At 46.3% G+C, this 27,908-nt stretch overlaps 41 non-coding genes and 18 pseudogenes across 41 annotated transcripts; all 59 read right to left on the bottom strand.

Moving 5' to 3' along the window:
- Nucleotides 1-89: 89 nt before the first annotated feature.
- On the bottom strand, nucleotides 90-208 carry LOC148793223 (5S ribosomal RNA; annotated as a pseudogene).
- Nucleotides 209-563: 355 nt separating this feature from the next.
- LOC148793224 (5S ribosomal RNA) lies at nucleotides 564-682 on the bottom strand (annotated as a pseudogene).
- Nucleotides 683-1,036: 354 nt separating this feature from the next.
- Nucleotides 1,037-1,155, bottom strand: LOC148793225 (5S ribosomal RNA). Its single transcript, XR_016073127.1, has one exon. It is a non-coding gene; the product is annotated as a 5S ribosomal RNA (ribosomal RNA).
- A 355-nt stretch (nucleotides 1,156-1,510) lies between these two features.
- On the bottom strand, nucleotides 1,511-1,629 carry LOC148793226 (5S ribosomal RNA; annotated as a pseudogene).
- A 354-nt stretch (nucleotides 1,630-1,983) lies between these two features.
- Nucleotides 1,984-2,102, bottom strand: LOC148793227 (5S ribosomal RNA). The gene has a single exon (XR_016074852.1). It is a non-coding gene; the product is annotated as a 5S ribosomal RNA (ribosomal RNA).
- Nucleotides 2,103-2,456: 354 nt separating this feature from the next.
- LOC148793228 (5S ribosomal RNA) lies at nucleotides 2,457-2,575 on the bottom strand. The gene has a single exon (XR_016074931.1). It is a non-coding gene; the product is annotated as a 5S ribosomal RNA (ribosomal RNA).
- Nucleotides 2,576-2,929: 354 nt separating this feature from the next.
- LOC148793229 (5S ribosomal RNA) lies at nucleotides 2,930-3,048 on the bottom strand. Its single transcript, XR_016072844.1, has one exon. It is a non-coding gene; the product is annotated as a 5S ribosomal RNA (ribosomal RNA).
- Nucleotides 3,049-3,402: 354 nt separating this feature from the next.
- LOC148793230 (5S ribosomal RNA) lies at nucleotides 3,403-3,521 on the bottom strand. Its single transcript, XR_016071594.1, has one exon. It is a non-coding gene; the product is annotated as a 5S ribosomal RNA (ribosomal RNA).
- A 354-nt stretch (nucleotides 3,522-3,875) lies between these two features.
- Nucleotides 3,876-3,994, bottom strand: LOC148793231 (5S ribosomal RNA). The gene has a single exon (XR_016075616.1). It is a non-coding gene; the product is annotated as a 5S ribosomal RNA (ribosomal RNA).
- A 354-nt stretch (nucleotides 3,995-4,348) lies between these two features.
- On the bottom strand, nucleotides 4,349-4,467 carry LOC148793232 (5S ribosomal RNA; annotated as a pseudogene).
- Nucleotides 4,468-4,822: 355 nt separating this feature from the next.
- On the bottom strand, nucleotides 4,823-4,941 carry LOC148793233 (5S ribosomal RNA; annotated as a pseudogene).
- Nucleotides 4,942-5,295: 354 nt separating this feature from the next.
- On the bottom strand, nucleotides 5,296-5,414 carry LOC148793234 (5S ribosomal RNA). The gene has a single exon (XR_016073128.1). It is a non-coding gene; the product is annotated as a 5S ribosomal RNA (ribosomal RNA).
- Nucleotides 5,415-5,769: 355 nt separating this feature from the next.
- On the bottom strand, nucleotides 5,770-5,888 carry LOC148793235 (5S ribosomal RNA; annotated as a pseudogene).
- Nucleotides 5,889-6,242: 354 nt separating this feature from the next.
- Nucleotides 6,243-6,361, bottom strand: LOC148793236 (5S ribosomal RNA). Its single transcript, XR_016074853.1, has one exon. It is a non-coding gene; the product is annotated as a 5S ribosomal RNA (ribosomal RNA).
- Nucleotides 6,362-6,715: 354 nt separating this feature from the next.
- LOC148793237 (5S ribosomal RNA) lies at nucleotides 6,716-6,834 on the bottom strand. Its single transcript, XR_016072845.1, has one exon. It is a non-coding gene; the product is annotated as a 5S ribosomal RNA (ribosomal RNA).
- Nucleotides 6,835-7,188: 354 nt separating this feature from the next.
- On the bottom strand, nucleotides 7,189-7,307 carry LOC148793238 (5S ribosomal RNA). Its single transcript, XR_016071595.1, has one exon. It is a non-coding gene; the product is annotated as a 5S ribosomal RNA (ribosomal RNA).
- Nucleotides 7,308-7,661: 354 nt separating this feature from the next.
- Nucleotides 7,662-7,780, bottom strand: LOC148793239 (5S ribosomal RNA). Its single transcript, XR_016073618.1, has one exon. It is a non-coding gene; the product is annotated as a 5S ribosomal RNA (ribosomal RNA).
- Nucleotides 7,781-8,134: 354 nt separating this feature from the next.
- On the bottom strand, nucleotides 8,135-8,253 carry LOC148793240 (5S ribosomal RNA; annotated as a pseudogene).
- A 355-nt stretch (nucleotides 8,254-8,608) lies between these two features.
- On the bottom strand, nucleotides 8,609-8,727 carry LOC148793241 (5S ribosomal RNA; annotated as a pseudogene).
- A 354-nt stretch (nucleotides 8,728-9,081) lies between these two features.
- Nucleotides 9,082-9,200, bottom strand: LOC148793242 (5S ribosomal RNA). The gene has a single exon (XR_016073129.1). It is a non-coding gene; the product is annotated as a 5S ribosomal RNA (ribosomal RNA).
- Nucleotides 9,201-9,555: 355 nt separating this feature from the next.
- LOC148793243 (5S ribosomal RNA) lies at nucleotides 9,556-9,674 on the bottom strand (annotated as a pseudogene).
- A 354-nt stretch (nucleotides 9,675-10,028) lies between these two features.
- LOC148793244 (5S ribosomal RNA) lies at nucleotides 10,029-10,147 on the bottom strand. The gene has a single exon (XR_016070646.1). It is a non-coding gene; the product is annotated as a 5S ribosomal RNA (ribosomal RNA).
- Nucleotides 10,148-10,501: 354 nt separating this feature from the next.
- On the bottom strand, nucleotides 10,502-10,620 carry LOC148793245 (5S ribosomal RNA). Its single transcript, XR_016072846.1, has one exon. It is a non-coding gene; the product is annotated as a 5S ribosomal RNA (ribosomal RNA).
- A 354-nt stretch (nucleotides 10,621-10,974) lies between these two features.
- Nucleotides 10,975-11,093, bottom strand: LOC148793246 (5S ribosomal RNA). The gene has a single exon (XR_016071596.1). It is a non-coding gene; the product is annotated as a 5S ribosomal RNA (ribosomal RNA).
- Nucleotides 11,094-11,447: 354 nt separating this feature from the next.
- On the bottom strand, nucleotides 11,448-11,566 carry LOC148793247 (5S ribosomal RNA). Its single transcript, XR_016073619.1, has one exon. It is a non-coding gene; the product is annotated as a 5S ribosomal RNA (ribosomal RNA).
- A 354-nt stretch (nucleotides 11,567-11,920) lies between these two features.
- LOC148793248 (5S ribosomal RNA) lies at nucleotides 11,921-12,039 on the bottom strand (annotated as a pseudogene).
- Nucleotides 12,040-12,394: 355 nt separating this feature from the next.
- On the bottom strand, nucleotides 12,395-12,513 carry LOC148793249 (5S ribosomal RNA; annotated as a pseudogene).
- Nucleotides 12,514-12,867: 354 nt separating this feature from the next.
- LOC148793250 (5S ribosomal RNA) lies at nucleotides 12,868-12,986 on the bottom strand. Its single transcript, XR_016075330.1, has one exon. It is a non-coding gene; the product is annotated as a 5S ribosomal RNA (ribosomal RNA).
- A 355-nt stretch (nucleotides 12,987-13,341) lies between these two features.
- LOC148793251 (5S ribosomal RNA) lies at nucleotides 13,342-13,460 on the bottom strand (annotated as a pseudogene).
- Nucleotides 13,461-13,814: 354 nt separating this feature from the next.
- On the bottom strand, nucleotides 13,815-13,933 carry LOC148793252 (5S ribosomal RNA). Its single transcript, XR_016074854.1, has one exon. It is a non-coding gene; the product is annotated as a 5S ribosomal RNA (ribosomal RNA).
- A 354-nt stretch (nucleotides 13,934-14,287) lies between these two features.
- LOC148793253 (5S ribosomal RNA) lies at nucleotides 14,288-14,406 on the bottom strand. The gene has a single exon (XR_016072847.1). It is a non-coding gene; the product is annotated as a 5S ribosomal RNA (ribosomal RNA).
- Nucleotides 14,407-14,760: 354 nt separating this feature from the next.
- LOC148793254 (5S ribosomal RNA) lies at nucleotides 14,761-14,879 on the bottom strand. The gene has a single exon (XR_016071597.1). It is a non-coding gene; the product is annotated as a 5S ribosomal RNA (ribosomal RNA).
- A 354-nt stretch (nucleotides 14,880-15,233) lies between these two features.
- LOC148793255 (5S ribosomal RNA) lies at nucleotides 15,234-15,352 on the bottom strand. The gene has a single exon (XR_016073620.1). It is a non-coding gene; the product is annotated as a 5S ribosomal RNA (ribosomal RNA).
- Nucleotides 15,353-15,706: 354 nt separating this feature from the next.
- LOC148793256 (5S ribosomal RNA) lies at nucleotides 15,707-15,825 on the bottom strand (annotated as a pseudogene).
- Nucleotides 15,826-16,180: 355 nt separating this feature from the next.
- On the bottom strand, nucleotides 16,181-16,299 carry LOC148793257 (5S ribosomal RNA; annotated as a pseudogene).
- Nucleotides 16,300-16,653: 354 nt separating this feature from the next.
- On the bottom strand, nucleotides 16,654-16,772 carry LOC148793258 (5S ribosomal RNA). Its single transcript, XR_016073131.1, has one exon. It is a non-coding gene; the product is annotated as a 5S ribosomal RNA (ribosomal RNA).
- A 355-nt stretch (nucleotides 16,773-17,127) lies between these two features.
- LOC148793259 (5S ribosomal RNA) lies at nucleotides 17,128-17,246 on the bottom strand (annotated as a pseudogene).
- Nucleotides 17,247-17,600: 354 nt separating this feature from the next.
- On the bottom strand, nucleotides 17,601-17,719 carry LOC148793260 (5S ribosomal RNA). The gene has a single exon (XR_016074855.1). It is a non-coding gene; the product is annotated as a 5S ribosomal RNA (ribosomal RNA).
- A 354-nt stretch (nucleotides 17,720-18,073) lies between these two features.
- On the bottom strand, nucleotides 18,074-18,192 carry LOC148793261 (5S ribosomal RNA). The gene has a single exon (XR_016072848.1). It is a non-coding gene; the product is annotated as a 5S ribosomal RNA (ribosomal RNA).
- A 354-nt stretch (nucleotides 18,193-18,546) lies between these two features.
- Nucleotides 18,547-18,665, bottom strand: LOC148793262 (5S ribosomal RNA). Its single transcript, XR_016071598.1, has one exon. It is a non-coding gene; the product is annotated as a 5S ribosomal RNA (ribosomal RNA).
- A 354-nt stretch (nucleotides 18,666-19,019) lies between these two features.
- LOC148793263 (5S ribosomal RNA) lies at nucleotides 19,020-19,138 on the bottom strand. The gene has a single exon (XR_016069314.1). It is a non-coding gene; the product is annotated as a 5S ribosomal RNA (ribosomal RNA).
- A 354-nt stretch (nucleotides 19,139-19,492) lies between these two features.
- LOC148793264 (5S ribosomal RNA) lies at nucleotides 19,493-19,611 on the bottom strand. The gene has a single exon (XR_016075334.1). It is a non-coding gene; the product is annotated as a 5S ribosomal RNA (ribosomal RNA).
- Nucleotides 19,612-19,966: 355 nt separating this feature from the next.
- On the bottom strand, nucleotides 19,967-20,085 carry LOC148793265 (5S ribosomal RNA). Its single transcript, XR_016069828.1, has one exon. It is a non-coding gene; the product is annotated as a 5S ribosomal RNA (ribosomal RNA).
- A 355-nt stretch (nucleotides 20,086-20,440) lies between these two features.
- Nucleotides 20,441-20,559, bottom strand: LOC148793266 (5S ribosomal RNA). Its single transcript, XR_016070164.1, has one exon. It is a non-coding gene; the product is annotated as a 5S ribosomal RNA (ribosomal RNA).
- A 354-nt stretch (nucleotides 20,560-20,913) lies between these two features.
- On the bottom strand, nucleotides 20,914-21,032 carry LOC148793267 (5S ribosomal RNA). Its single transcript, XR_016073357.1, has one exon. It is a non-coding gene; the product is annotated as a 5S ribosomal RNA (ribosomal RNA).
- Nucleotides 21,033-21,386: 354 nt separating this feature from the next.
- Nucleotides 21,387-21,505, bottom strand: LOC148793268 (5S ribosomal RNA; annotated as a pseudogene).
- A 355-nt stretch (nucleotides 21,506-21,860) lies between these two features.
- Nucleotides 21,861-21,979, bottom strand: LOC148793269 (5S ribosomal RNA). The gene has a single exon (XR_016070636.1). It is a non-coding gene; the product is annotated as a 5S ribosomal RNA (ribosomal RNA).
- Nucleotides 21,980-22,333: 354 nt separating this feature from the next.
- Nucleotides 22,334-22,452, bottom strand: LOC148793270 (5S ribosomal RNA). Its single transcript, XR_016073133.1, has one exon. It is a non-coding gene; the product is annotated as a 5S ribosomal RNA (ribosomal RNA).
- A 355-nt stretch (nucleotides 22,453-22,807) lies between these two features.
- LOC148793271 (5S ribosomal RNA) lies at nucleotides 22,808-22,926 on the bottom strand. Its single transcript, XR_016070165.1, has one exon. It is a non-coding gene; the product is annotated as a 5S ribosomal RNA (ribosomal RNA).
- Nucleotides 22,927-23,280: 354 nt separating this feature from the next.
- LOC148793272 (5S ribosomal RNA) lies at nucleotides 23,281-23,399 on the bottom strand. The gene has a single exon (XR_016073359.1). It is a non-coding gene; the product is annotated as a 5S ribosomal RNA (ribosomal RNA).
- Nucleotides 23,400-23,753: 354 nt separating this feature from the next.
- LOC148793273 (5S ribosomal RNA) lies at nucleotides 23,754-23,872 on the bottom strand (annotated as a pseudogene).
- A 355-nt stretch (nucleotides 23,873-24,227) lies between these two features.
- Nucleotides 24,228-24,346, bottom strand: LOC148793274 (5S ribosomal RNA). The gene has a single exon (XR_016070637.1). It is a non-coding gene; the product is annotated as a 5S ribosomal RNA (ribosomal RNA).
- Nucleotides 24,347-24,700: 354 nt separating this feature from the next.
- LOC148793275 (5S ribosomal RNA) lies at nucleotides 24,701-24,819 on the bottom strand. The gene has a single exon (XR_016073134.1). It is a non-coding gene; the product is annotated as a 5S ribosomal RNA (ribosomal RNA).
- Nucleotides 24,820-25,174: 355 nt separating this feature from the next.
- Nucleotides 25,175-25,293, bottom strand: LOC148793276 (5S ribosomal RNA). The gene has a single exon (XR_016069765.1). It is a non-coding gene; the product is annotated as a 5S ribosomal RNA (ribosomal RNA).
- Nucleotides 25,294-25,647: 354 nt separating this feature from the next.
- On the bottom strand, nucleotides 25,648-25,766 carry LOC148793277 (5S ribosomal RNA). The gene has a single exon (XR_016074856.1). It is a non-coding gene; the product is annotated as a 5S ribosomal RNA (ribosomal RNA).
- Nucleotides 25,767-26,120: 354 nt separating this feature from the next.
- On the bottom strand, nucleotides 26,121-26,239 carry LOC148793278 (5S ribosomal RNA; annotated as a pseudogene).
- Nucleotides 26,240-26,593: 354 nt separating this feature from the next.
- On the bottom strand, nucleotides 26,594-26,712 carry LOC148793279 (5S ribosomal RNA). Its single transcript, XR_016075477.1, has one exon. It is a non-coding gene; the product is annotated as a 5S ribosomal RNA (ribosomal RNA).
- Nucleotides 26,713-27,066: 354 nt separating this feature from the next.
- On the bottom strand, nucleotides 27,067-27,185 carry LOC148793280 (5S ribosomal RNA). The gene has a single exon (XR_016069774.1). It is a non-coding gene; the product is annotated as a 5S ribosomal RNA (ribosomal RNA).
- Nucleotides 27,186-27,539: 354 nt separating this feature from the next.
- LOC148793281 (5S ribosomal RNA) lies at nucleotides 27,540-27,658 on the bottom strand. The gene has a single exon (XR_016071600.1). It is a non-coding gene; the product is annotated as a 5S ribosomal RNA (ribosomal RNA).
- Between the last annotated feature and the right edge of the window lie 250 nt (nucleotides 27,659-27,908).

Below are 27,908 nucleotides of genomic sequence, written 5' to 3' on the forward strand. Positions count from 1 at the left end.
CGAGTATCCGACGCATTGTTTCCAGTTGTCTCCCAGAAACAACAAATGGAATTTGCAAATACAAATCAAAATAAAATATTAATAAAATTAGGGTGCAACACGAGGACTTCCCCGGAGGTCACCGAACCTAGTACTACTCTCGCCAAAGCACGCTTAACATCGGAGTTCTGATGGGATCCGGTGCATTAGTGCTGCTATGATCGCACCCGTTTAATTCAGGCTCGCTTAGATCTTTATGCACTATCTTGCTCCCCTCCATTAATTGTTTTAGACATGAAAAAACTGTGTATGCAGCCTTCCTCCCTTGGTAACCGTGCACAAGCTCCTACGTGAGCAGAGTGTTTGCTTTTCAGATCTGCCGCACCCCCGGATAGATGCAATACTATCGCGGGGCCCACAATGCACGACGAATGCCAAAAGCCCGGTTTTTGCACGGTTCCCATTCAGTAATGACGATCGTGCCGCAAATGGTTCGAGTATCCGGCGCGTTGTTTGCGTTTATCTCGCCGAAACGACAAATGGAATTTGCAAATACGATATCGAAATAAAATATTAACAAAATTGGGGTGAAACACGTGGATTTCCAAGGAGGTCACCCATCCTAGTACTACTCTCGCCCAAGCACACTTAACTTCGGAATTCTGATGGGATCCGGTGCATTAGTGCAGGTATTATCGCACCCGTTTAATTCATGCTCGCTTAGATCTTTATGAACTATCTTGCTCCCCTCCATTATTTGTTTTAGATTTGAAAAAAATGTGTACGCAGCCTTCCTCCGTTGGTAACCGTGCACAAGCTCCTACGTGAGCGGAGTGTTTGCTTTTCAGATCTGCCGCACCTCCGGATAGATGCAATACTATCGAAGGGTCCACAATGCATGACGAATGCCGAAAGCCCGGTTCTTGCATCGTTGCCATTCAGTAATGACGATCGTGCCGCAAATGGTCCGAGTATCCGACGCGTTGTTTCCAGTTGTATCGCCGATACAACAAATGGAATTTGCAAATACAAATCAAAATAAAATATTAATAAAATTGGGGTGCGACACGAGGACTTCCCAGGAGGTCACCCATTCTAGTACTACTCTCGCCCAAGCATACTTAACTTCGGAGTTCTGATGGGATCCGGTGCATTAGTGCTGGTATGATCGCACCCGTTTAATTCATGCTCGCCTAGATCTTTATGCACTATCTTGCTCCCCTCCATTAATTGTTTTAGATTTGAAAAAACTGTGTATGCAGCCTTCCTCCCTTGGTAACCGTGCACAAGCTCCTACGTGAGCAGAGTGTTTGCTTTTCAGATCTGCCGCACCCCCGGATAGATGCAATACTATCGCGGGGCCCACAATGCACGACGAATGCCAAAAGCCCGGTTTTTGCACGGTTCCCATTCAGTAATGACGATCGTGCCGCAAATGGTCCGAGTATCCGGCGCGTTGTTTGCGTTTGTCTCGCCGAAACGACAAATGGAATTTGCAAATACGATATCGAAATAAAATATTAACAAAATTGGGGTGCAACACGAGGACTTCCCAGGATGTCACCCATCCTAGTACTACTCTCGCCCAACCACACTTAACTTCGGAGTTCTGATGGGATCCGGTGCATTAGTGCTGCTATGATCGCACCCGTTTAATTCATGCTCGCTTAGATCTTTATGTACTATCTTGCTCCCCTCCATTATTTGTTTTAGATTTGAAAAAAATGTGTATGCAGCCTTCCTCCCTTGGTAACCGTGCACAAGCTCCTACGTGAGCGGAGTGTTTGCTTTTCAGATCTGACGCACCTCCGGATAGATGCAATACTATCGCGGGGTCCACAATGCATGACGAATGCCGAAAGCCCAGTTCTTGCACCGTTGCCATTTAGTAATGACGATCGTGCCGCAAATGGTCCGAGTATCCGACGCGTTGTTTCCAGTTGTATCGCCGAAACAACAAATGGAATTTGCAAATACAAATCAAAATAAAATATTAATAAAATTGGGGTGCAACACGAGGACTTCCCAGGAGGTCACCCATTGTAGTACAACTCTCGCCCAAGCATTCTTAACTTCGGAGTTCTGATGGGATCCGGTGCATTAGTGCTGGTATGATCGCACCCGTTTAATTCTTGCTCGCTTAGATCTTTATGCACTATCTTGCTCCCCTCCATTAATTGTTTTAGATTTGAAAAAACTGTGTATGCAGCCTTCCTCCCTTGGTAACCGTGCACAAGCTCCTACGTGAGCGGATTGTTTGCTTTTCAGATCTGCCGCACCACCGGATAAATGCAATACTATCACGGGGCCCACAATGCACGACGAATTCCGAAAGCCCGGTTCCTGCATTGTTGCCATATAGTAATGACGATCGTGCCGCAAATGGTCCGAGTATCCGACGCGTTGTTTCCAGTTGTATCGCCGAAACAACAAATGGAATTTGCAAATACAAATCAAAATAAAATATTAATAAAATTGGGGTGCAACACGAGGACTTCCCAGGAGGTCACCCATCCTAGTACTACTCTCGCCCAAGCACGCTAAACTTCGGAGTTCTGATGGGATCCGGTGCATTAGTGCTGGAATGATCGCACCCGATTAATTCATGGTCGCTTAGATCTTTATGCACTATCTTGCTCCCCTCCATTAATTGTTTTAGATTTGAAAAAACTGTGTATGCAGCCTTCCTCCCTTGGTAACCGTGCACAAGCTCCTACGTGAGCGGATTGTTTGCTTTTCAGATCTGCCGCACCACCGGATAAATGCAATACTATCACGGGGCCCACAATGCACGACGAATTCCGAAAGCCCGGTTCCTGCATTGTTGCCATATAGTAATGACGATCGTGCCGCAAATGGTCCGAGTATCCGACGCGTTGTTTCCAGTTGTATCGCCGAAACAACAAATGGAATTTGCAAATACAAATCAAAATAAAATATTAATAAAATTGGGGTGCAACACGAGGACTTCCCAGGAGGTCACCCATCCTAGTACTACTCTCGCCCAAGCACACTTAACTTCGGAGTTCTGATGGGATCCGGTGCATTAGTGCTGGTACGATCGCACCCGTTTAATTCATGCTCGCTTAGATCTTTATGCACTGTCTTGCTCCCCTCCATTAATTGTTTTAGATTTGAAAAAAATGTGTATGCAGCCTTCCTCCCTTGGTAACCGTGCACAAGCTCCTACGTGAGCGGAGTGTTTGCTTTTCAGATCTGCCGCACCTCCGGATAGATGCAATACTATCGCGGGGCCCACAATGCATGACGAATGCCGAAAGTCCGGTTCTTGCATCGTTGCCATTCAGTAATGACGATCGTGCCGCAAATGGTCCGAGTATCCGACGCGTTGTTTCCAGTTGTATCGCCGAAAGAACAAATGGAATTTGCAAATACAAATCAAAATAAAATATTAATAAAATTGGGGTGCAACACGAGGACTTCCCAGGAGGTCACCCATTCTAGTACTACTCTCGCCCAAGCACACTTAACTTCGGAGTTCTGATGGGATCCGGTGCATTAGTGCTGGTATGATCGCACCCGTTTAATTATTGCTCGCTTAGATCTTAATTCACTATCTTGCTCCCCTCCATTAATTGTTTTAGATTTAAAAAAACTGTGTATGCAACCTTCCTCCCTTGGTAACCGTGCACAAGCTCCTACGTGAGCGGATTGTTTGCTTTTCAGATCTGCCGCACCACCGAATAAATGCAATACTATCGCGGGGCCCACAATGCACGGCGAATGCCGAAAGCCCGGTTCCTGCATCGTTGCCATTCAGTAATGACGATCGTGCCGCAAATGGTCCGAGTATCCGACGCGTTGTTTCCAGTTGTATCGCCGAAACAACAAATGGAATTTGCAAATACAAATCAAAATAAAATATCAATAAAATTGGGGTGCAACACGAGGACTTCCCAGGAGGTCACCCATTCTAGTACCACTCTCGCCCAAGCACACTTAACTTCGGAGTTCTGATGGGATCCGGTGCATTAGTCCTGGTATGATCGCACCCGTTTAATTCATGCTCGCTTAGATCTTTATGCACTATCTTGCTCCCCTCCATTAATTGTTTTAGATTTGAAAAAACTGTGTATGCAGCCTTCCTCCCTTGGTAACCGTGCACAAGCTCCTACGTGAGCGGATTGTTTGCATTTCAGATCTGCCGCACCACCGGATAAATGCAATACTATAGCGGGGCCCACAATGCACGACGAATGCCGAAAGCCCGGTTCCTGCATCGTTGCCATATAGTAATGACGATCGTGCCGCAAATGGTCCGAGTATCCGACGCATTGTTTCCAGTTGTCTCCCAGAAACAACAAATGGAATTTGCAAATACAAATCAAAATAAAATATTAATAAAATTAGGGTGCAACACGAGGACTTCCCCGGAGGTCACCGAACCTAGTACTACTCTCGCCAAAGCACGCTTAACATCGGAGTTCTGATGGGATCCGGTGCATTAGTGCTGCTATGATCGCACCCGTTTAATTCAGGCTCGCTTAGATCTTTATGCACTATCTTGCTCCCCTCCATTAATTGTTTTAGACATGAAAAAACTGTGTATGCAGCCTTCCTCCCTTGGTAACCGTGCACAAGCTCCTACGTGAGCAGAGTGTTTGCTTTTCAGATCTGCCGCACCCCCGGATAGATGCAATACTATCGCGGGGCCCACAATGCACGACGAATGCCAAAAGCCCGGTTTTTGCACGGTTCCCATTCAGTAATGACGATCGTGCCGCAAATGGTTCGAGTATCCGGCGCGTTGTTTGCGTTTATCTCGCCGAAACGACAAATGGAATTTGCAAATACGATATCGAAATAAAATATTAACAAAATTGGGGTGAAACACGTGGATTTCCAAGGAGGTCACCCATCCTAGTACTACTCTCGCCCAAGCACACTTAACTTCGGAATTCTGATGGGATCCGGTGCATTAGTGCAGGTATTATCGCACCCGTTTAATTCATGCTCGCTTAGATCTTTATGAACTATCTTGCTCCCCTCCATTATTTGTTTTAGATTTGAAAAAAATGTGTACGCAGCCTTCCTCCGTTGGTAACCGTGCACAAGCTCCTACGTGAGCGGAGTGTTTGCTTTTCAGATCTGCCGCACCTCCGGATAGATGCAATACTATCGCGGGGTCCACAATGCATGACGAATGCCGAAAGCCCGGTTCTTGCATCGTTGCCATTCAGTAATGACGATCGTGCCGCAAATGGTCCGAGTATCCGACGCGTTGTTTCCAGTTGTATCGCCGATACAACAAATGGAATTTGCAAATACAAATCAAAATAAAATATTAATAAAATTGGGGTGCGACACGAGGACTTCCCAGGAGGTCACCCATTCTAGTACTACTCTCGCCCAAGCATACTTAACTTCGGAGTTCTGATGGGATCCGGTGCATTAGTGCTGGTATGATCGCACCCGTTTAATTCATGCTCGCCTAGATCTTTATGCACTATCTTGCTCCCCTCCATTAATTGTTTTAGATTTGAAAAAACTGTGTATGCAGCCTTCCTCCCTTGGTAACCGTGCACAAGCTCCTACGTGAGCAGAGTGTTTGCTTTTCAGATCTGCCGCACCCCCGGATAGATGCAATACTATCGCGGGGCCCACAATGCACGACGAATGCCAAAAGCCCGGTTTTTGCACGGTTCCCATTCAGTAATGACGATCGTGCCGCAAATGGTCCGAGTATCCGGCGCGTTGTTTGCGTTTGTCTCGCCGAAACGACAAATGGAATTTGCAAATACGATATCGAAATAAAATATTAACAAAATTGGGGTGCAACACGAGGACTTCCCAGGATGTCACCCATCCTAGTACTACTCTCGCCCAACCACACTTAACTTCGGAGTTCTGATGGGATCCGGTGCATTAGTGCTGCTATGATCGCACCCGTTTAATTCATGCTCGCTTAGATCTTTATGTACTATCTTGCTCCCCTCCATTATTTGTTTTAGATTTGAAAAAAATGTGTATGCAGCCTTCCTCCCTTGGTAACCGTGCACAAGCTCCTACGTGAGCGGAGTGTTTGCTTTTCAGATCTGACGCACCTCCGGATAGATGCAATACTATCGCGGGGTCCACAATGCATGACGAATGCCGAAAGCCCAGTTCTTGCACCGTTGCCATTTAGTAATGACGATCGTGCCGCAAATGGTCCGAGTATCCGACGCGTTGTTTCCAGTTGTATCGCCGAAACAACAAATGGAATTTGCAAATACAAATCAAAATAAAATATTAATAAAATTGGGGTGCAACACGAGGACTTCCCAGGAGGTCACCCATTGTAGTACAACTCTCGCCCAAGCATTCTTAACTTCGGAGTTCTGATGGGATCCGGTGCATTAGTGCTGGTATGATCGCACCCGTTTAATTCTTGCTCGCTTAGATCTTTATGCACTATCTTGCTCCCCTCCATTAATTGTTTTAGATTTGAAAAAACTGTGTATGCAGCCTTCCTCCCTTGGTAACCGTGCACAAGCTCCTACGTGAGCGGATTGTTTGCTTTTCAGATCTGCCGCACCACCGGATAAATGCAATACTATCACGGGGCCCACAATGCACGACGAATTCCGAAAGCCCGGTTCCTGCATTGTTGCCATATAGTAATGACGATCGTGCCGCAAATGGTCCGAGTATCCGACGCGTTGTTTCCAGTTGTATCGCCGAAACAACAAATGGAATTTGCAAATACAAATCAAAATAAAATATTAATAAAATTGGGGTGCAACACGAGGACTTCCCAGGAGGTCACCCATCCTAGTACTACTCTCGCCCAAGCACACTTAACTTCGGAGTTCTGATGGGATCCGGTGCATTAGTGCTGGTACGATCGCACCCGTTTAATTCATGCTCGCTTAGATCTTTATGCACTGTCTTGCTCCCCTCCATTAATTGTTTTAGATTTGAAAAAAATGTGTATGCAGCCTTCCTCCCTTGGTAACCGTGCACAAGCTCCTACGTGAGCGGAGTGTTTGCTTTTCAGATCTGCCGCACCTCCGGATAGATGCAATACTATCGCGGGGCCCACAATGCATGACGAATGCCGAAAGTCCGGTTCTTGCATCGTTGCCATTCAGTAATGACGATCGTGCCGCAAATGGTCCGAGTATCCGACGCGTTGTTTCCAGTTGTATCGCCGAAAGAACAAATGGAATTTGCAAATACAAATCAAAATAAAATATTAATAAAATTGGGGTGCAACACGAGGACTTCCCAGGAGGTCACCCATTCTAGTACTACTCTCGCCCAAGCACACTTAACTTCGGAGTTCTGATGGGATCCGGTGCATTAGTGCTGGTATGATCGCACCCGTTTAATTATTGCTCGCTTAGATCTTAATTCACTATCTTGCTCCCCTCCATTAATTGTTTTAGATTTAAAAAAACTGTGTATGCAACCTTCCTCCCTTGGTAACCGTGCACAAGCTCCTACGTGAGCGGATTGTTTGCTTTTCAGATCTGCCGCACCACCGAATAAATGCAATACTATCGCGGGGCCCACAATGCACGGCGAATGCCGAAAGCCCGGTTCCTGCATCGTTGCCATTCAGTAATGACGATCGTGCCGCAAATGGTCCGAGTATCCGACGCGTTGTTTCCAGTTGTATCGCCGAAACAACAAATGGAATTTGCAAATACAAATCAAAATAAAATATCAATAAAATTGGGGTGCAACACGAGGACTTCCCAGGAGGTCACCCATTCTAGTACTACTCTCGCCCAAGCACACTTAACTTCGGAGTTCTGATGGGATCCGGTGCATTAGTCCTGGTATGATCGCACCCGTTTAATTCATGCTCGCTTAGATCTTTATGCACTATCTTGCTCCCCTCCATTAATTGTTTTAGACTTGAAAAAACTGTGTATGCAGCCTTCCTCCCTTGGTAACCGTGCACAAGCTCCTACGTGAGCGGATTGTTTGCATTTCAGATCTGCCGCACCACCGGATAAATGCAATACTATAGCGGGGCCCACAATGCACGACGAATGCCGAAAGCCCGGTTCCTGCATCGTTGCCATATAGTAATGACGATCGTGCCGCAAATGGTCCGAGTATCCGACGCATTGTTTCCAGTTGTCTCCCAGAAACAACAAATGGAATTTGCAAATACAAATCAAAATAAAATATTAATAAAATTAGGGTGCAACACGAGGACTTCCCCGGAGGTCACCGAACCTAGTACTACTCTCGCCAAAGCACGCTTAACATCGGAGTTCTGATGGGATCCGGTGCATTAGTGCTGCTATGATCGCACCCGTTTAATTCAGGCTCGCTTAGATCTTTATGCACTATCTTGCTCCCCTCCATTAATTGTTTTAGACATGAAAAAACTGTGTATGCAGCCTTCCTCCCTTGGTAACCGTGCACAAGCTCCTACGTGAGCAGAGTGTTTGCTTTTCAGATCTGCCGCACCCCCGGATAGATGCAATACTATCGCGGGGCCCACAATGCACGACGAATGCCAAAAGCCCGGTTTTTGCACGGTTCCCATTCAGTAATGACGATCGTGCCGCAAATGGTTCGAGTATCCGGCGCGTTGTTTGCGTTTATCTCGCCGAAACGACAAATGGAATTTGCAAATACGATATCGAAATAAAATATTAACAAAATTGGGGTGAAACACGTGGATTTCCAAGGAGGTCACCCATCCTAGTACTACTCTCGCCCAAGCACACTTAACTTCGGAATTCTGATGGGATCCGGTGCATTAGTGCAGGTATTATCGCACCCGTTTAATTCATGCTCGCTTAGATCTTTATGAACTATCTTGCTCCCCTCCATTATTTGTTTTAGATTTGAAAAAAATGTGTACGCAGCCTTCCTCCGTTGGTAACCGTGCACAAGCTCCTACGTGAGCGGAGTGTTTGCTTTTCAGATCTGCCGCACCTCCGGATAGATGCAATACTATCGCGGGGTCCACAATGCATGACGAATGCCGAAAGCCCGGTTCTTGCATCGTTGCCATTCAGTAATGACGATCGTGCCGCAAATGGTCCGAGTATCCGACGCGTTGTTTCCAGTTGTATCGCCGATACAACAAATGGAATTTGCAAATACAAATCAAAATAAAATATTAATAAAATTGGGGTGCGACACGAGGACTTCCCAGGAGGTCACCCATTCTAGTACTACTCTCGCCCAAGCATACTTAACTTCGGAGTTCTGATGGGATCCGGTGCATTAGTGCTGGTATGATCGCACCCGTTTAATTCATGCTCGCCTAGATCTTTATGCACTATCTTGCTCCCCTCCATTAATTGTTTTAGATTTGAAAAAACTGTGTATGCAGCCTTCCTCCCTTGGTAACCGTGCACAAGCTCCTACGTGAGCAGAGTGTTTGCTTTTCAGATCTGCCGCACCCCCGGATAGATGCAATACTATCGCGGGGCCCACAATGCACGACGAATGCCAAAAGCCCGGTTTTTGCACGGTTCCCATTCAGTAATGACGATCGTGCCGCAAATGGTCCGAGTATCCGGCGCGTTGTTTGCGTTTGTCTCGCCGAAACGACAAATGGAATTTGCAAATACGATATCGAAATAAAATATTAACAAAATTGGGGTGCAACACGAGGACTTCCCAGGATGTCACCCATCCTAGTACTACTCTCGCCCAACCACACTTAACTTCGGAGTTCTGATGGGATCCGGTGCATTAGTGCTGCTATGATCGCACCCGTTTAATTCATGCTCGCTTAGATCTTTATGTACTATCTTGCTCCCCTCCATTATTTGTTTTAGATTTGAAAAAAATGTGTATGCAGCCTTCCTCCCTTGGTAACCGTGCACAAGCTCCTACGTGAGCGGAGTGTTTGCTTTTCAGATCTGACGCACCTCCGGATAGATGCAATACTATCGCGGGGTCCACAATGCATGACGAATGCCGAAAGCCCAGTTCTTGCACCGTTGCCATTTAGTAATGACGATCGTGCCGCAAATGGTCCGAGTATCCGACGCGTTGTTTCCAGTTGTATCGCCGAAACAACAAATGGAATTTGCAAATACAAATCAAAATAAAATATTAATAAAATTGGGGTGCAACACGAGGACTTCCCAGGAGGTCACCCATTGTAGTACAACTCTCGCCCAAGCATTCTTAACTTCGTAGTTCTGATGGGATCCGGTGCATTAGTGCTGGTATGATCGCACCCGTTTAATTCTTGCTCGCTTAGATCTTTATGCACTATCTTGCTCCCCTCCATTAATTGTTTTAGATTTGAAAAAACTGTGTATGCAGCCTTCCTCCCTTGGTAACCGTGCACAAGCTCCTACGTGAGCGGATTGTTTGCTTTTCAGATCTGCCGCACCACCGGATAAATGCAATACTATCACGGGGCCCACAATGCACGACGAATTCCGAAAGCCCGGTTCCTGCATTGTTGCCATATAGTAATGACGATCGTGCCGCAAATGGTCCGAGTATCCGACGCGTTGTTTCCAGTTGTATCGCCGAAACAACAAATGGAATTTGCAAATACAAATCAAAATAAAATATTAATAAAATTGGGGTGCAACACGAGGACTTCCCAGGAGGTCACCCATCCTAGTACTACTCTCGCCCAAGCACACTTAACTTCGGAGTTCTGATGGGATCCGGTGCATTAGTGCTGGTACGATCGCACCCGTTTAATTCATGCTCGCTTAGATCTTTATGCACTGTCTTGCTCCCCTCCATTAATTGTTTTAGATTTGAAAAAAATGTGTATGCAGCCTTCCTCCCTTGGTAACCGTGCACAAGCTCCTACGTGAGCGGAGTGTTTGCTTTTCAGATCTGCCGCACCTCCGGATAGATGCAATACTATCGCGGGGCCCACAATGCATGACGAATGCCGAAAGTCCGGTTCTTGCATCGTTGCCATTCAGTAATGACGATCGTGCCGCAAATGGTCCGAGTATCCGACGCGTTGTTTCCAGTTGTATCGCCGAAAGAACAAATGGAATTTGCAAATACAAATCAAAATAAAATATTAATAAAATTGGGGTGCAACACGAGGACTTCCCAGGAGGTCACCCATTCTAGTACTACTCTCGCCCAAGCACACTTAACTTCGGAGTTCTGATGGGATCCGGTGCATTAGTGCTGGTATGATCGCACCCGTTTAATTATTGCTCGCTTAGATCTTAATTCACTATCTTGCTCCCCTCCATTAATTGTTTTAGATTTAAAAAAACTGTGTATGCAACCTTCCTCCCTTGGTAACCGTGCACAAGCTCCTACGTGAGCGGATTGTTTGCTTTTCAGATCTGCCGCACCACCGAATAAATGCAATACTATCGCGGGGCCCACAATGCACGGCGAATGCCGAAAGCCCGGTTCCTGCATCGTTGCCATTCAGTAATGACGATCGTGCCGCAAATGGTCCGAGTATCCGACGCGTTGTTTCCAGTTGTATCGCCGAAACAACAAATGGAATTTGCAAATACAAATCAAAATAAAATATCAATAAAATTGGGGTGCAACACGAGGACTTCCCAGGAGGTCACCCATTCTAGTACTACTCTCGCCCAAGCACACTTAACTTCGGAGTTCTGATGGGATCCGGTGCATTAGTCCTGGTATGATCGCACCCGTTTAATTCATGCTCGCTTAGATCTTTATGCACTATCTTGCTCCCCTCCATTAATTGTTTTAGATTTGAAAAAACTGTGTATGCAGCCTTCCTCCCTTGGTAACCGTGCACAAGCTCCTACGTGAGCGGATTGTTTGCATTTCAGATCTGCCGCACCACCGGATAAATGCAATACTATAGCGGGGCCCACAATGCACGACGAATGCCGAAAGCCCGGTTCCTGCATCGTTGCCATATAGTAATGACGATCGTGCCGCAAATGGTCCGAGTATCCGACGCATTGTTTCCAGTTGTCTCCCAGAAACAACAAATGGAATTTGCAAATACAAATCAAAATAAAATATTAATAAAATTAGGGTGCAACACGAGGACTTCCCCGGAGGTCACCGAACCTAGTACTACTCTCGCCAAAGCACGCTTAACATCGGAGTTCTGATGGGATCCGGTGCATTAGTGCTGCTATGATCGCACCCGTTTAATTCAGGCTCGCTTAGATCTTTATGCACTATCTTGCTCCCCTCCATTAATTGTTTTAGACATGAAAAAACTGTGTATGCAGCCTTCCTCCCTTGGTAACCGTGCACAAGCTCCTACGTGAGCAGAGTGTTTGCTTTTCAGATCTGCCGCACCCCCGGATAGATGCAATACTATCGCGGAGCCCACAATGCACGACGAATGCCAAAAGCCCGGTTTTTGCACGGTTCCCATTCAGTAATGACGATCGTGCCGCAAATGGTTCGAGTATCCGGCGCGTTGTTTGCGTTTATCTCGCCGAAACGACAAATGGAATTTGCAAATACGATATCGAAATAAAATATTAACAAAATTGGGGTGAAACACGTGGATTTCCAAGGAGGTCACCCATCCTAGTACTACTCTCGCCCAAGCACACTTAACTTCGGAATTCTGATGGGATCCGGTGCATTAGTGCAGGTATTATCGCACCCGTTTAATTCATGCTCGCTTAGATCTTTATGAACTATCTTGCTCCCCTCCATTATTTGTTTTAGATTTGAAAAAAATGTGTACGCAGCCTTCCTCCGTTGGTAACCGTGCACAAGCTCCTACGTGAGCGGAGTGTTTGCTTTTCAGATCTGCCGCACCTCCGGATAGATGCAATACTATCGCGGGGTCCACAATGCATGACGAATGCCGAAAGCCCGGTTCTTGCATCGTTGCCATTCAGTAATGACGATCGTGCCGCAAATGGTCCGAGTATCCGACGCGTTGTTTCCAGTTGTATCGCCGATACAACAAATGGAATTTGCAAATACAAATCAAAATAAAATATTAATAAAATTGGGGTGCGACACGAGGACTTCCCAGGAGGTCACCCATTCTAGTACTACTCTCGCCCAAGCATACTTAACTTCGGAGTTCTGATGGAATCCGGTGCATTAGTGCTGGTATGATCGCACCCGTTTAATTCATGCTCGCCTAGATCTTTATGCACTATCTTGCTCCCCTCCATTAATTGTTTTAGATTTGAAAAAACTGTGTATGCAGCCTTCCTCCCTTGGTAACCGTGCACAAGCTCCTACGTGAGCAGAGTGTTTGCTTTTCAGATCTGCCGCACCCCCGGATAGATGCAATACTATCGCGGGGCCCACAATGCACGACGAATGCCAAAAGCCCGGTTTTTGCACGGTTCCCATTCAGTAATGACGATCGTGCCGCAAATGGTCCGAGTATCCGGCGCGTTGTTTGCGTTTGTCTCGCCGAAACGACAAATGGAATTTGCAAATACGATATCGAAATAAAATATTAACAAAATTGGGGTGCAACACGAGGACTTCCCAGGATGTCACCCATCCTAGTACTACTCTCGCCCAACCACACTTAACTTCGGAGTTCTGATGGGATCCGGTGCATTAGTGCTGCTATGATCGCACCCGTTTAATTCATGCTCGCTTAGATCTTTATGTACTATCTTGCTCCCCTCCATTATTTGTTTTAGATTTGAAAAAAATGTGTATGCAGCCTTCCTCCCTTGGTAACCGTGCACAAGCTCCTACGTGAGCGGAGTGTTTGCTTTTCAGATCTGACGCACCTCCGGATAGATGCAATACTATCGCGGGGTCCACAATGCATGACGAATGCCGAAAGCCCAGTTCTTGCACCGTTGCCATTTAGTAATGACGATCGTGCCGCAAATGGTCCGAGTATCCGACGCGTTGTTTCCAGTTGTATCGCCGAAACAACAAATGGAATTTGCAAATACAAATCAAAATAAAATATTAATAAAATTGGGGTGCAACACGAGGACTTCCCAGGAGGTCACCCATTGTAGTACAACTCTCGCCCAAGCATTCTTAACTTCGGAGTTCTGATGGGATCCGGTGCATTAGTGCTGGTATGATCGCACCCGTTTAATTCTTGCTCGCTTAGATCTTTATGCACTATCTTGCTCCCCTCCATTAATTGTTTTAGATTTGAAAAAACTGTGTATGCAGCCTTCCTCCCTTGGTAACCGTGCACAAGCTCCTACGTGAGCGGATTGTTTGCTTTTCAGATCTGCCGCACCACCGGATAAATGCAATACTATCACGGGGCCCACAATGCACGACGAATTCCGAAAGCCCGGTTCCTGCATTGTTGCCATATAGTAATGACGATCGTGCCGCAAATGGTCCGAGTATCCGACGCGTTGTTTCCAGTTGTATCGCCGAAACAACAAATGGAATTTGCAAATACAAATCAAAATAAAATATTAATAAAATTGGGGTGCAACACGAGGACTTCCCAGGAGGTCACCCATCCTAGTACTACTCTCGCCCAAGCACACTTAACTTCGGAGTTCTGATGGGATCCGGTGCATTAGTGCTGGTACGATCGCACCCGTTTAATTCATGCTCGCTTAGATCTTTATGCACTGTCTTGCTCCCCTCCATTAATTGTTTTAGATTTGAAAAAAATGTGTATGCAGCCTTCCTCCCTTGGTAACCGTGCACAAGCTCCTACGTGAGCGGAGTGTTTGCTTTTCAGATCTGCCGCACCTCCGGATAGATGCAATACTATCGCGGGGCCCACAATGCATGACGAATGCCGAAAGTCCGGTTCTTGCATCGTTGCCATTCAGTAATGACGATCGTGCCGCAAATGGTCCGAGTATCCGACGCGTTGTTTCCAGTTGTATCGCCGAAAGAACAAATGGAATTTGCAAATACAAATCAAAATAAAATATTAATAAAATTGGGGTGCAACACGAGGACTTCCCAGGAGGTCACCCATTCTAGTACTACTCTCGCCCAAGCACACTTAACTTCGGAGTTCTGATGGGATCCGGTGCATTAGTGCTGGTATGATCGCACCCGTTTAATTATTGCTCGCTTAGATCTTAATTCACTATCTTGCTCCCCTCCATTAATTGTTTTAGATTTAAAAAAACTGTGTATGCAACCTTTCTCCCTTGGTAACCGTGCACAAGCTCCTACGTGAGCGGATTGTTTGCTTTTCAGATCTGCCGCACCACCGAATAAATGCAATACTATCGCGGGGCCCACAATGCACGGCGAATGCCGAAAGCCCGGTTCCTGCATCGTTGCCATTCAGTAATGACGATCGTGCCGCAAATGGTCCGAGTATCCGACGCGTTGTTTCCAGTTGTATCGCCGAAACAACAAATGGAATTTGCAAATACAAATCAAAATAAAATATCAATAAAATTGGGGTGCAACACGAGGACTTCCCAGGAGGTCACCCATTCTAGTACTACTCTCGCCCAAGCACACTTAACTTCGGAGTTCTGATGGGATCCGGTGCATTAGTCCTGGTATGATCGCACCCGTTTAATTCATGCTCGCTTAGATCTTTATGCACTATCTTGCTCCCCTCCATTAATTGTTTTAGATTTGAAAAAACTGTGTATGCAGCCTTCCTCCCTTGGTAACCGTGCACAAGCTCCTACGTGAGCGGATTGTTTGCATTTCAGATCTGCCGCACCACCGGATAAATGCAATACTATAGCGGGGCCCACAATGCACGACGAATGCCGAAAGCCCGGTTCCTGCATCGTTGCCATATAGTAATGACGATCGTGCCGCAAATGGTCCGAGTATCCGACGCATTGTTTCCAGTTGTCTCCCAGAAACAACAAATGGAATTTGCAAATACAAATCAAAATAAAATATTAATAAAATTAGGGTGCAACACGAGGACTTCCCCGGAGGTCACCGAACCTAGTACTACTCTCGCCAAAGCACGCTTAACATCGGAGTTCTGATGGGATCCGGTGCATTAGTGCTGCTATGATCGCACCCGTTTAATTCAGGCTCGCTTAGATCTTTATGCACTATCTTGCTCCCCTCCATTAATTGTTTTAGACATGAAAAAACTGTGTATGCAGCCTTCCTCCCTTGGTAACCGTGCACAAGCTCCTACGTGAGCAGAGTGTTTGCTTTTCAGATCTGCCGCACCCCCGGATAGATGCAATACTATCGCGGGGCCCACAATGCACGACGAATGCCAAAAGCCCGGTTTTTGCACGGTTCCCATTCAGTAATGACGATCGTGCCGCAAATGGTTCGAGTATCCGGCGCGTTGTTTGCGTTTATCTCGCCGAAACGACAAATGGAATTTGCAAATACGATATCGAAATAAAATATTAACAAAATTGGGGTGAAACACGTGGATTTCCAAGGAGGTCACCCATCCTAGTACTACTCTCGCCCAAGCACACTTAACTTCGGAATTCTGATGGGATCCGGTGCATTAGTGCAGGTATTATCGCACCCGTTTAATTCATGCTCGCTTAGATCTTTATGAACTATCTTGCTCCCCTCCATTATTTGTTTTAGATTTGAAAAAAATGTGTACGCAGCCTTCCTCCGTTGGTAACCGTGCACAAGCTCCTACGTGAGCGGAGTGTTTGCTTTTCAGATCTGCCGCACCTCCGGATAGATGCAATACTATCGCGGGGTCCACAATGCATGACGAATGCCGAAAGCCCGGTTCTTGCATCGTTGCCATTCAGTAATGACGATCGTGCCGCAAATGGTCCGAGTATCCGACGCGTTGTTTCCAGTTGTATCGCCGATACAACAAATGGAATTTGCAAATACCAATCAAAATAAAATATTAATAAAATTGGGGTGCGACACGAGGACTTCCCAGGAGGTCACCCATTCTAGTACTACTCTCGCCCAAGCATACTTAACTTCGGAGTTCTGATGGGATCCGGTGCATTAGTGCTGGTATGATCGCACCCGTTTAATTCATGCTCGCCTAGATCTTTATGCACTATCTTGCTCCCCTCCATTAATTGTTTTAGATTTGAAAAAACTGTGTATGCAGCCTTCCTCCCTTGGTAACCGTGCACAAGCTCCTACGTGAGCAGAGTGTTTGCTTTTCAGATCTGCCGCACCCCCGGATAGATGCAATACTATCGCGGGGCCCACAATGCACGACGAATGCCAAAAGCCCGGTTTTTGCACGGTTCCCATTCAGTAATGACGATCGTGCCGCAAATGGTCCGAGTATCCGGCGCGTTGTTTGCGTTTGTCTCGCCGAAACGACAAATGGAATTTGCAAATACGATATCGAAATAAAATATTAACAAAATTGGGGTGCAACACGAGGACTTCCCAGGATGTCACCCATCCTAGTACTACTCTCGCCCAACCACACTTAACTTCGGAGTTCTGATGGGATCCGGTGCATTAGTGCTGCTATGATCGCACCCGTTTAATTCATGCTCGCTTAGATCTTTATGTACTATCTTGCTCCCCTCCATTATTTGTTTTAGATTTGAAAAAAATGTGTATGCAGCCTTCCTCCCTTGGTAACCGTGCACAAGCTCCTACGTGAGCGGAGTGTTTGCTTTTCAGATCTGACGCACCTCCGGATAGATGCAATACTATCGCGGGGTCCACAATGCATGACGAATGCCGAAAGCCCAGTTCTTGCACCGTTGCCATTTAGTAATGACGATCGTGCCGCAAATGGTCCGAGTATCCGACGCGTTGTTTCCAGTTGTATCGCCGAAACAACAAATGGAATTTGCAAATACAAATCAAAATAAAATATTAATAAAATTGGGGTGCAACACGAGGACTTCCCAGGAGGTCACCCATTGTAGTACAACTCTCGCCCAAGCATTCTTAACTTCGGAGTTCTGATGGGATCCGGTGCATTAGTGCTGGTATGATCGCACCCGTTTAATTCTTGCTCGCTTAGATCTTTATGCACTATCTTGCTCCCCTCCATTAATTGTTTTAGATTTGAAAAAACTGTGTATGCAGCCTTCCTCCCTTGGTAACCGTGCACAAGCTCCTACGTGAGCGGATTGTTTGCTTTTCAGATCTGCCGCACCACCGGATAAATGCAATACTATCACGGGGCCCACAATGCACGACGAATTCCGAAAGCCCGGTTCCTGCATTGTTGCCATATAGTAATGACGATCGTGCCGCAAATGGTCCGAGTATCCGACGCGTTGTTTCCAGTTGTATCGCCGAAACAACAAATGGAATTTGCAAATACAAATCAAAATAAAATATTAATAAAATTGGGGTGCAACACGAGGACTTCCCAGGAGGTCACCCATCCTAGTACTACTCTCGCCCAAGCACACTTAACTTCGGAGTTCTGATGGGATCCGGTGCATTAGTGCTGGTACGATCGCACCCGTTTAATTCATGCTCGCTTAGATCTTTATGCACTGTCTTGCTCCCCTCCATTAATTGTTTTAGATTTGAAAAAAATGTGTATGCAGCCTTCCTCCCTTGGTAACCGTGCACAAGCTCCTACGTGAGCGGAGTGCTTGCTTTTCAGATCTGCCGCACCTCCGGATAGATGCAATACTATCGCGGGGCCCACAATGCATGACGAATGCCGAAAGTCCGGTTCTTGCATCGTTGCCATTCAGTAATGACGATCGTGCCGCAAATGGTCCGAGTATCCGACGCGTTGTTTCCAGTTGTATCGCCGAAAGAACAAATGGAATTTGCAAATACAAATCAAAATAAAATATTAATAAAATTGGGGTGCAACACGAGGACTTCCCAGGAGGTCACCCATTCTAGTACTACTCTCGCCCAAGCACACTTAACTTCGGAGTTCTGATGGGATCCGGTGCATTAGTGCTGGTATGATCGCACCCGTTTAATTATTGCTCGCTTAGATCTTAATTCACTATCTTGCTCCCCTCCATTAATTGTTTTAGATTTAAAAAAACTGTGTATGCAACCTTCCTCCCTTGGTAACCGTGCACAAGCTCCTACGTGAGCGGATTGTTTGCTTTTCAGATCTGCCGCACCACCGAATAAATGCAATACTATCGCGGGGCCCACAATGCACGGCGAATGCCAAAAGCCCGGTTCCTGCATCGTTGCCATTCAGTAATGACGATCGTGCCGCAAATGGTCCGAGTATCCGACGCGTTGTTTCCAGTTGTATCGCCGAAACAAGAAATGGAATTTGCAAATACAAATCAAAATAAAATATTAATAAAATTGGGGAGCAACACGAGGACATCCCAGGAGGTCACCCATTCTAGTACTACTCTCGCCCAAGCACACTTAACTTCGGAGTTCTGATGGGATCCGGTGCATTAGTGCTGGTATGATCGCACCCGTTTAATTCATGCTCGCTTAGATCTTTGTGCACTATCTTGCTCCCCTCCATTAATTGTTTTAGATTTAAAAAAACTGTGTATGCAGCCTTCCTTCCTTGGTAACCGTGCACTAGCTCCTACGTGAGCGGATTGTTTGCTTTTCAGATCTACCGCACCACCGGATAAATGCAATACTATCGCGGGGCCCACAATGCACGACGAATGCCGAAAGCCCGGTTCCTGCATCGTTGCCATTCAGTAATGACGATCGTGCCGCAAATGGTCCGAGTATCCGACGCATTGTTTCCAGTTGTCTCCCAGAAAGAACAAATGGAATTTGCAAATACAAATCAAAATAAAATATTAATAAAATTGGGGTGCAACACGAGGACTTCCCAAGAGGTCACCCATCCTAGTACTACTTTCGCCCATGCACGCTTAACTTCAGAGTTCTGATGGGATCCGGTGCATTAGTGCTGGTATGATCGCACCCGTTTAATTCATGCTCGCTTAGATCTTTATGCACTATCTTGCTCCCCTCCATTAATTGTTTTAGACTTGAAAAAACTGTGTATGCAGCCTTCCTCCCTTGGTAACCGTGCACAAGCTCCTACGTGAGCAGAGTGTTTGCTTTTCAGAACTGCCGCACCCCCGGGTAGATGCAATACTATCGCGGGGCCCACAATGCACGACGAATGCCAAAAGCCCGGTTTTTGCACGGTTCCCATTCAGTAATGACAATCGTGCCGCAAATGGTCCGAGTATCCGACGCGTTGTTTGCGTTTGTCTCGCCGAAACGACAAATGGAATTTGCAAATACGATATCGAAATAAAATATTAATAAAATTGGGGTGCAACAGGAGGACTTCCCAGGAGGTCACCCATCCTAGTACTACTCACGCCCAAGCACACTTAACTTCGGAGTTCAGATGGGCTCCGGTGCATTAGTGCTGGTATGATCGCACCCGTTTAATACATGCTCGCTTAGATCTTTATGCACTATCTTGCTCCCCTCCATTAATTGTTTTAGACAAGAAAAAACTGTGTATGCAGCTTTCCTCCCTTGGTAACCGTGCACAAGCTCCTACGTGAGCAGAGTGTTTGCTTTTCAGATCTGCCGCACCTCCGGATAGATGCAATACTATCGCGGGGCCCACAATGCATGACGAATGCCGAAAGTCCGGTTCTTGCATTATTGCCATTCATTAATGACGATCGTGCCGCAAATGGTCCGAGTACCCGACGCGTTGTTTGCGTTTGTCTCGCCGAAACGACAAATGGAATTTGCAAATACGATATCGAAATAAAATATTAATAAAATTGGGGTGCAACACGAGGACTTCCCAGGATGTCACCCATCCTAGTACTACTCTCGCCCAACCACACTTAACTTCGGAGTTCTGATGGGATCCGGTGCATTAGTGCTGGTATGATCGCACCCGTTTAATTCATGCTCGCTTAGATCTTTATGTACTATCTTGCTCCCCTCCATTATTTGTTTTAGATTTGAAAAAAATGTGTATGCAGCCTTCCTCCCTTGGTAACCGTGCACAAGCTCCTACGTGAGCGGAGTGTTTGCTTTTCAGATCTGATGCACCTCCGGATAGATGCAATACTATCGCGGGGTCCACAATGCATGACGAATGCCGAAAGCCCGGTTCTTGCACCGTTGCCATTCAGTAATGACGATCGTGCCGCAAATGGTCCGAGTATACGACGCGTTGTTTCCAGTTGTATCGCCGAAACAACAAATGGAATTTGCAAATACAAATCAAAATAAAATATTAATAAAATTGGGGTGCAACACGAGGACTTCCCAGGAGGTCCCCCATTGTAGTACTACTCTCGCCCAAGCATTCTTAACTTCGGAGTTCTGATGGGATCCGGTGCATTAGTGCTGGTATGATCGCACCCGTTTAATTCTTGCTCGCTTAGATCTTTATGCACTATCTTGCTCCCCTCCATTAATTGTTTTAGATTTGAAAAAACTGTGTATGCAGCCTTCCTCCCTTGGTAACCGTGCACAAGCTCCTACGTGAGCGGATTGTTTGCTTTTCAGATCTGCCGCACCACCGGATAAATGCAATACTATCGCAGGGCCCACAATGCACGACGAATGCCGAAAGCCCGGTTCCTGCATCGTTGCCATTCAGTAATGACGATCGTGCCGCAAATGGTCCGAGTATCCGACGCATTGTTTCCAGTTGTCTCCCAGAAACAACAAATGGAATATGCAAATACAAATTAAAATAAAATATTAATAAAATTGGGGTGCAACACGAGGACTTCCCCGGAGGTCACCGAACCTAGTACTACTCTCGCCAAAGCACGCTTAACATCGGAGTTCTGATGGGATCCGGTGCATTAGTGCTGCTATGATCGCACCCGTTTAATTCAGGCTCGCTTAGATCTTTATGCACTATCTTGCTCCCCTCCATTAACTGTTTTAGACATGAAAAAACTGTGTATGCAGCCTTCCTCCCTTGGTAACCGTGCACAAGCTCCTACGTGAGCAGAGTGTTTGCTTTTCAGATCTGCCGCACCCCCGGATGGATGCAATACTATCGCGGGGCCCACAATGCACGACGAATGCCAAAAGCCCGGTTTTTGCACGGTTCCCATTCAGTAATGACGATCGTGCCGCAAATGGTCCGAGTATCCGGCGCGTTGTTTGCGTTTGTCTCGCCGAAACGACAAATGGAATTTGCAAATACGATATCGAAATAAAATATTAACAAAATTGGGGTGAAACACGTGGATTTCCAAGGAGGTCACCCATCCTAGTACTACTCTCGCCCAAGCACTCTTAACTTCGGAATTCTGATGGGATCCGGTGCATTAGTGCTGGTATTATCGCACCCGTTTAATTCATGCTCGCTTAGATCTTTATGAACTATTTTGCTCCCCTCCATTATTTGTTTTAGATTTGAAAAAAATGTGTACGCAGCCTTCCTCCGTTGGTAACCGTGCACAAGCTCCTACGTGAGCGGAGTGTTTGCTTTTCAGATCTGCCGCACCTCCGGATAGATGCAATACTATCGCGGGGTCCACAATGCATGACGAATGCCGAAAGCCCGGTTCTTGCATCGTTGCCATTCAGTAATGACGATCGTGCCGCAAATGGTCCGAGTATCCGACGCGTTGTTTCCAGTTGTATCGCCGATACAACAAATGGAATTTGCAAATACAAATCAAAATAAAATATTAATAAAATTGGGGTGCGACACGAGGACTTCCCAGGAGGTCACCCATTCTAGTACTACTCTCGCCCAAGCATACTTAACTTCGGAGTTCTGATGGGATCCGGTGCATTAGTGCTGGTATGATCGCACCCGTTTAATTCATGCTCGCCTAGATCTTTATGCACTATCTTGCTCCCCTCCATTAATTGTTTTAGATTTGAAAAAACTGTGTATGCAGCCTTCCTCCCTTGGTAACCGTGCACAAGCTCCTACGTGAGCAGAGTGTTTGCTTTTCAGATCTGCCGCACCCCCGGATAGATGCAATACTATCGCGGGGCCCACAATGCACGACGAATGCCAAAAGCCCGGTTTTTGCACGGTTCCCATTCAGTAATGACGATCGTGCCGCAAATGGTCCGAGTATCCGGCGCGTTGTTTGCGTTTGTCTCGCCGAAACGACAAATGGAATTTGCAAATACGATATCGAAATAAAATATTAATAAAATTGGGGTGCAACACGAGGACTTCCCAGGATGTCACCCATCCTAGTACTACTCTCGCCCAACCACACTTAACTTCGGAGTTCTGATGGGATCCGGTGCATTAGTGCTGGTATGATCGCACCCGTTTAATTCATGCTCGCTTAGATCTTTATGTACTATCTTGCTCCCCTCCATTATTTGTTTTAGATTTGAAAAAAATGTGTATGCAGCCTTCCTCCCTTGGTAACCGTGCACAAGCTCCTACGTGAGCGGAGTGTTTGCTTTTCAGATCTGATGCACCTCCGGATAGATGCAATACTATCGCGGGGTCCACAATGCATGACGAATGCCGAAAGCCCGGTTCTTGCACCGTTGCCATTCAGTAATGACGATCGTGCCGCAAATGGTCCGAGTATACGACGCGTTGTTTCCAGTTGTATCGCCGAAACAACAAATGGAATTTGCAAATACAAATCAAAATAAAATATTAATAAAATTGGGGTGCAACACGAGGACTTCCCAGGAGGTCCCCCATTGTAGTACTACTCTCGCCCAAGCATTCTTAACTTCGGAGTTCTGATGGGATCCGGTGCATTAGTGCTGGTATGATCGCACCCGTTTAATTCTTGCTCGCTTAGATCTTTATGCACTATCTTGCTCCCCTCCATTAATTGTTTTAGATTTGAAAAAACTGTGTATGCAGCCTTCCTCCCTTGGTAACCGTGCACAAGCTCCTACGTGAGCGGATTGTTTGCTTTTCAGATCTGCCGCACCACCGGATAAATGCAATACTATCGCAGGGCCCACAATGCACGACGAATGCCGAAAGCCCGGTTCCTGCATCGTTGCCATTCAGTAATGACGATCGTGCCGCAAATGGTCCGAGTATCCGACGCATTGTTTCCTGTTGTCTCCCAGAAACAACAAATGGAATATGCAAATACAAATTAAAATAAAATATTAATAAAATTGGGGTGCAACACGAGGACTTCCCCGGAGGTCACCGAACCTAGTACTACTCTCGCCAAAGCACGCTTAACATCGGAGTTCTGATGGGATCCGGTGCATTAGTGCTGCTATGATCGCACCCGTTTAATTCAGGCTCGCTTAGATCTTTATGCACTATCTTGCTCCCCTCCATTAATTGTTTTAGACATGAAAAAACTGTGTATGCAGCCTTCCTCCCTTGGTAACCGTGCACAAGCTCCTACGTGAGCAGAGTGTTTGCTTTTCAGATCTGCCGCACCCCCGGATGGATGCAATACTATCGCGGGGCCCACAATGCACGACGAATGCCAAAAGCCCGGTTTTTGCACGGTTCCCATTCAGTAATGACGATCGTGCCGCAAATGGTCCGAGTATCCGGCGCGTTGTTTGCGTTTGTCTCGCCGAAACGACAAATGGAATTTGCAAATACGATATCGAAATAAAATATTAACAAAATTGGGGTGAAACACGTGGATTTCCAAGGAGGTCACCCATCCTAGTACTACTCTCGCCCAAGCACTCTTAACTTCGGAATTCTGATGGGATCCGGTGCATTAGTGCTGGTATTATCGCACCCGTTTAATTCATGCTCGCTTAGATCTTTATGAACTATTTTGCTCCCCTCCATTATTTGTTTTAGATTTGAAAAAAATGTGTACGCAGCCTTCCTCCGTTGGTAACCGTGCACAAGCTCCTACGTGAGCGGAGTGTTTGCTTTTCAGATCTGCCGCACCTCCGGATAGATGCAATACTATCGCGGGGTCCACAATGCATGACGAATGCCGAAAGCCCGGTTCTTGCATCGTTGCCATTCAGTAATGACGATCGTGCCGCAAATGGTCCGAGTATCCGACGCGTTGTTTCCAGTTGTATCGCCGATACAACAAATGGAATTTGCAAATACAAATCAAAATAAAATATTAATAAAATTGGGGTGCGACACGAGGACTTCCCAGGAGGTCACCCATTCTAGTACTACTCTCGCCCAAGCATACTTAACTTCGGAGTTCTGATGGGATCCGGTGCATTAGTGCTGGTATGATCGCACCCGTTTAATTCATGCTCGCCTAGATCTTTATGCACTATCTTGCTCCCCTCCATTAATTGTTTTAGATTTGAAAAAACTGTGTATGCAGCCTTCCTCCCTTGGTAACCGTGCACAAGCTCCTACGTGAGCAGAGTGTTTGCTTTTCAGATCTGCCGCACCCCCGGATAGATGCAATACTATCGCGGGGCCCACAATGCACGACGAATGCCAAAAGCCCGGTTTTTGCACGGTTCCCATTCAGTAATGACGATCGTGCCGCAAATGGTCCGAGTATCCGGCGCGTTGTTTGCGTTTGTCTCGCCGAAACGACAAATGGAATTTGCAAATACGATATCGAAATAAAATATTAACAAAATTGGGGTGCAACACGAGGACTTCCCAGGAGGTCACCCATCCTAGTACTTCTCTCGCCCAACCACACTTAACTTCGGAGTTCTGATGGGATCCGGTGCATTAGTGCTGCTATGATCGCACCCGTTTAATTCATGCTCGCTTAGATCTTTATGTACTATCTTGCTCCCCTCCATTATTTGTTTTAGATTTGAAAAAAATGTGTATGCAGCCTTCCTCCCTTGGTAACCGTGCACAAGCTCCTACGTGAGCGGAGTGTTTGCTTTTCAGATCTGACGCACCTCCGGATAGATACAATACTATCGCGGGGTCCACAATGCATGACGAATGCCGAAAGCCCGGTTCTTGCACCGTTGCCATTTAGTAATGACGATCGTGCCGCAAATGGTCCGAGTATCCGACGCGTTGTTTCCAGTTGTATCGCCGAAACAACAAATGGAATTTGCAAATACAAATCAAAATAAAATATTAATAAAATTGGGGTGCAACACGAGGACTTCCCAGGAGGTCACCCATTGTAGTACAACTCTCGCCCAAGCATTCTTAACTTCGGAGTTCTGATGGGATCCGGTGCATTAGTGCTGGTATGATCGCACCCGTTTAATTCTTGCTCGCTTAGATCTTTATGCACTATCTTGCTCCCCTCCATTAATTGTTTTAGATTTGAAAAAACTGTGTATGCAGCCTTCCTCCCTTGGTAACCGTGCACAAGCTCCTACGTGAGCGGATTGTTTGCTTTTCAGATCTGCCGCACCACCGGATAAATGCAATACTATCGCGGGGCCCACAATGCACGACGAATGCCGAAAGCCCGGTTCCTGCATTGTTGCCATATAGTAATGACGATCGTGCCGCAAATGGTCCGAGTATCCGACGCGTCGTTTCCAGTTGTATCGCCGAAACAACAAATGGAATTTGCAAATACAAATCAAAATAAAATATTAATAAAATTGGGGTGCAACACGAGGACTTCCCAGGAGGTCACCCATCCTAATAATACTCTCGCCCAAGCACACTGAACTTCGGAGTTCTGATGGGATCCGGTGCATTAGTGCTGGTATGATCGCACCGGTTTAATTCATGCTCGCTTAGATCTTTATGCACTATCTTGCTCCCCTCCATTAATTGCTTTAGATTTGAAAAAACGGTGTATGCAGCCTTCCTCCGTTGGTAACCGTGCACAAGCTCCTACGTGAGCGGAGTGTTTGCTTTTCAGATCTGCCGCACCTCCGGATAGATGCAATACTATCTCGGGGCCCACAATGCATGACGAATGCCGAAACCCCGATTCTTGCATCGTTGCCATTCAGTAATGACGATCGTGCCGCAAATGGTCTGAGTATCCGACGCGTTGTTTCCAGTTGTATCGCCGAAACAACAAATGGAATTTGCAAATACAAATCAAAATAAAATATTAATAAAATTAGGGTGCAACACCAGGACTTCCCAGGAGGTCACCCATCCTTGTACTACTCTCGCCCAAGCACGCTTAACTTCGGAGTTCTCATGGGATCCGGTGCATTAGTGCTGGTATGATCGCACCCGATTAATTCATGCTCGCTTAGATCTTTATGCACTAACTTGCTCCCCTCCATTAATTGTTTTAGATTTGAAAAAACTGTGTATGCAGCCATCCTCCCTTGGTAACCGTGCACAACTTCTTACGTGAGCGGATTGTTTGTTTTTCAGATCTGCCACACCACCGGATAAATGCAATATTATCACGGGGCCCACAATGCACGACGAATTCCGAAAGCCCGGTTCCTGCATTGTTGCCATATAGTAATGACGATCGTGCCGCAAATGGTCCGAGTATCCGACGCGTTGTTTCCAGTTGTATCGCCGAAACAACAAATGGAATTTGCAAATACAAATCAAAATAAAATATTAATAAAATTGGGGTGGAACACGAGGACTTCCCAGGAGGTCACCCATCCTAGTACTACTCTCGCCCAAGCACACTTAACTTCGGAGTTCTGATGGGATCCGGTGCATTAGTGCTGGTACGATCGCACCCGTTTAATTCATGCTCGCTTAGATCTTTATGCACTGTCTTGCTCCCCTCCATTAATTGTTTTAGATTTGAAAAAAATGTGTATGCAGCCTTCCTCCCTTGGTAACCGTGCACAAGCTCCTACGTGAGCGGAGTGTTTGCTTTTCAGATCTGCCGCACCTCCGGATAGATGCAATACTATCGCGGGGCCCACAATGCATGACGAATGCCGAAAGTCCGGTTCTTGCATCGTTGCCATTCAGTAATGACGATCGTGCCGCAAATGGTCCGAGTATCCGACGCGTTGTTTCCAGTCGTATCGCCGAAAGAACAAATGGAATTTGCAAATACAAATCAAAATAAAATATTAATAAAATTGGGGTGCAACACGAGGACTTCCCAGGAGGTCACCCATTCTAGTACTACTCTCGCCCAAGCACACTTAACTTCGGAGTTCTGATGGGATCCGGTGCATTAGTGCTGGTATGATCGCACCCGTTTAATTATTGCTCGCTTAGATCTTAATTCACTATCTTGCTCCCCTCCATTAATTGTTTTAGATTTAAAAAAACTGTGTATGCAACCTTCCTCCCTTGGTAACCGTGCACAAGCTCCTACGTGAGCGGATTGTTTGCTTTTCAGATCTGCCGCACCACCGAATAAATGCAATACTATCGCGGGGCCCACAATGCACGGCGAATGCCGAAAGCCCGGTTCCTGCATCGTTGCCATTCAGTAATGACGATC

The sequence above is a fragment of the Nelumbo nucifera genome, chromosome 4 (assembly GCF_055504915.1).
Source record: "Nelumbo nucifera cultivar China Antique chromosome 4, China Antique-T2T, whole genome shotgun sequence".
NCBI classification, from domain to species: domain Eukaryota; kingdom Viridiplantae; phylum Streptophyta; class Magnoliopsida; order Proteales; family Nelumbonaceae; genus Nelumbo; species Nelumbo nucifera.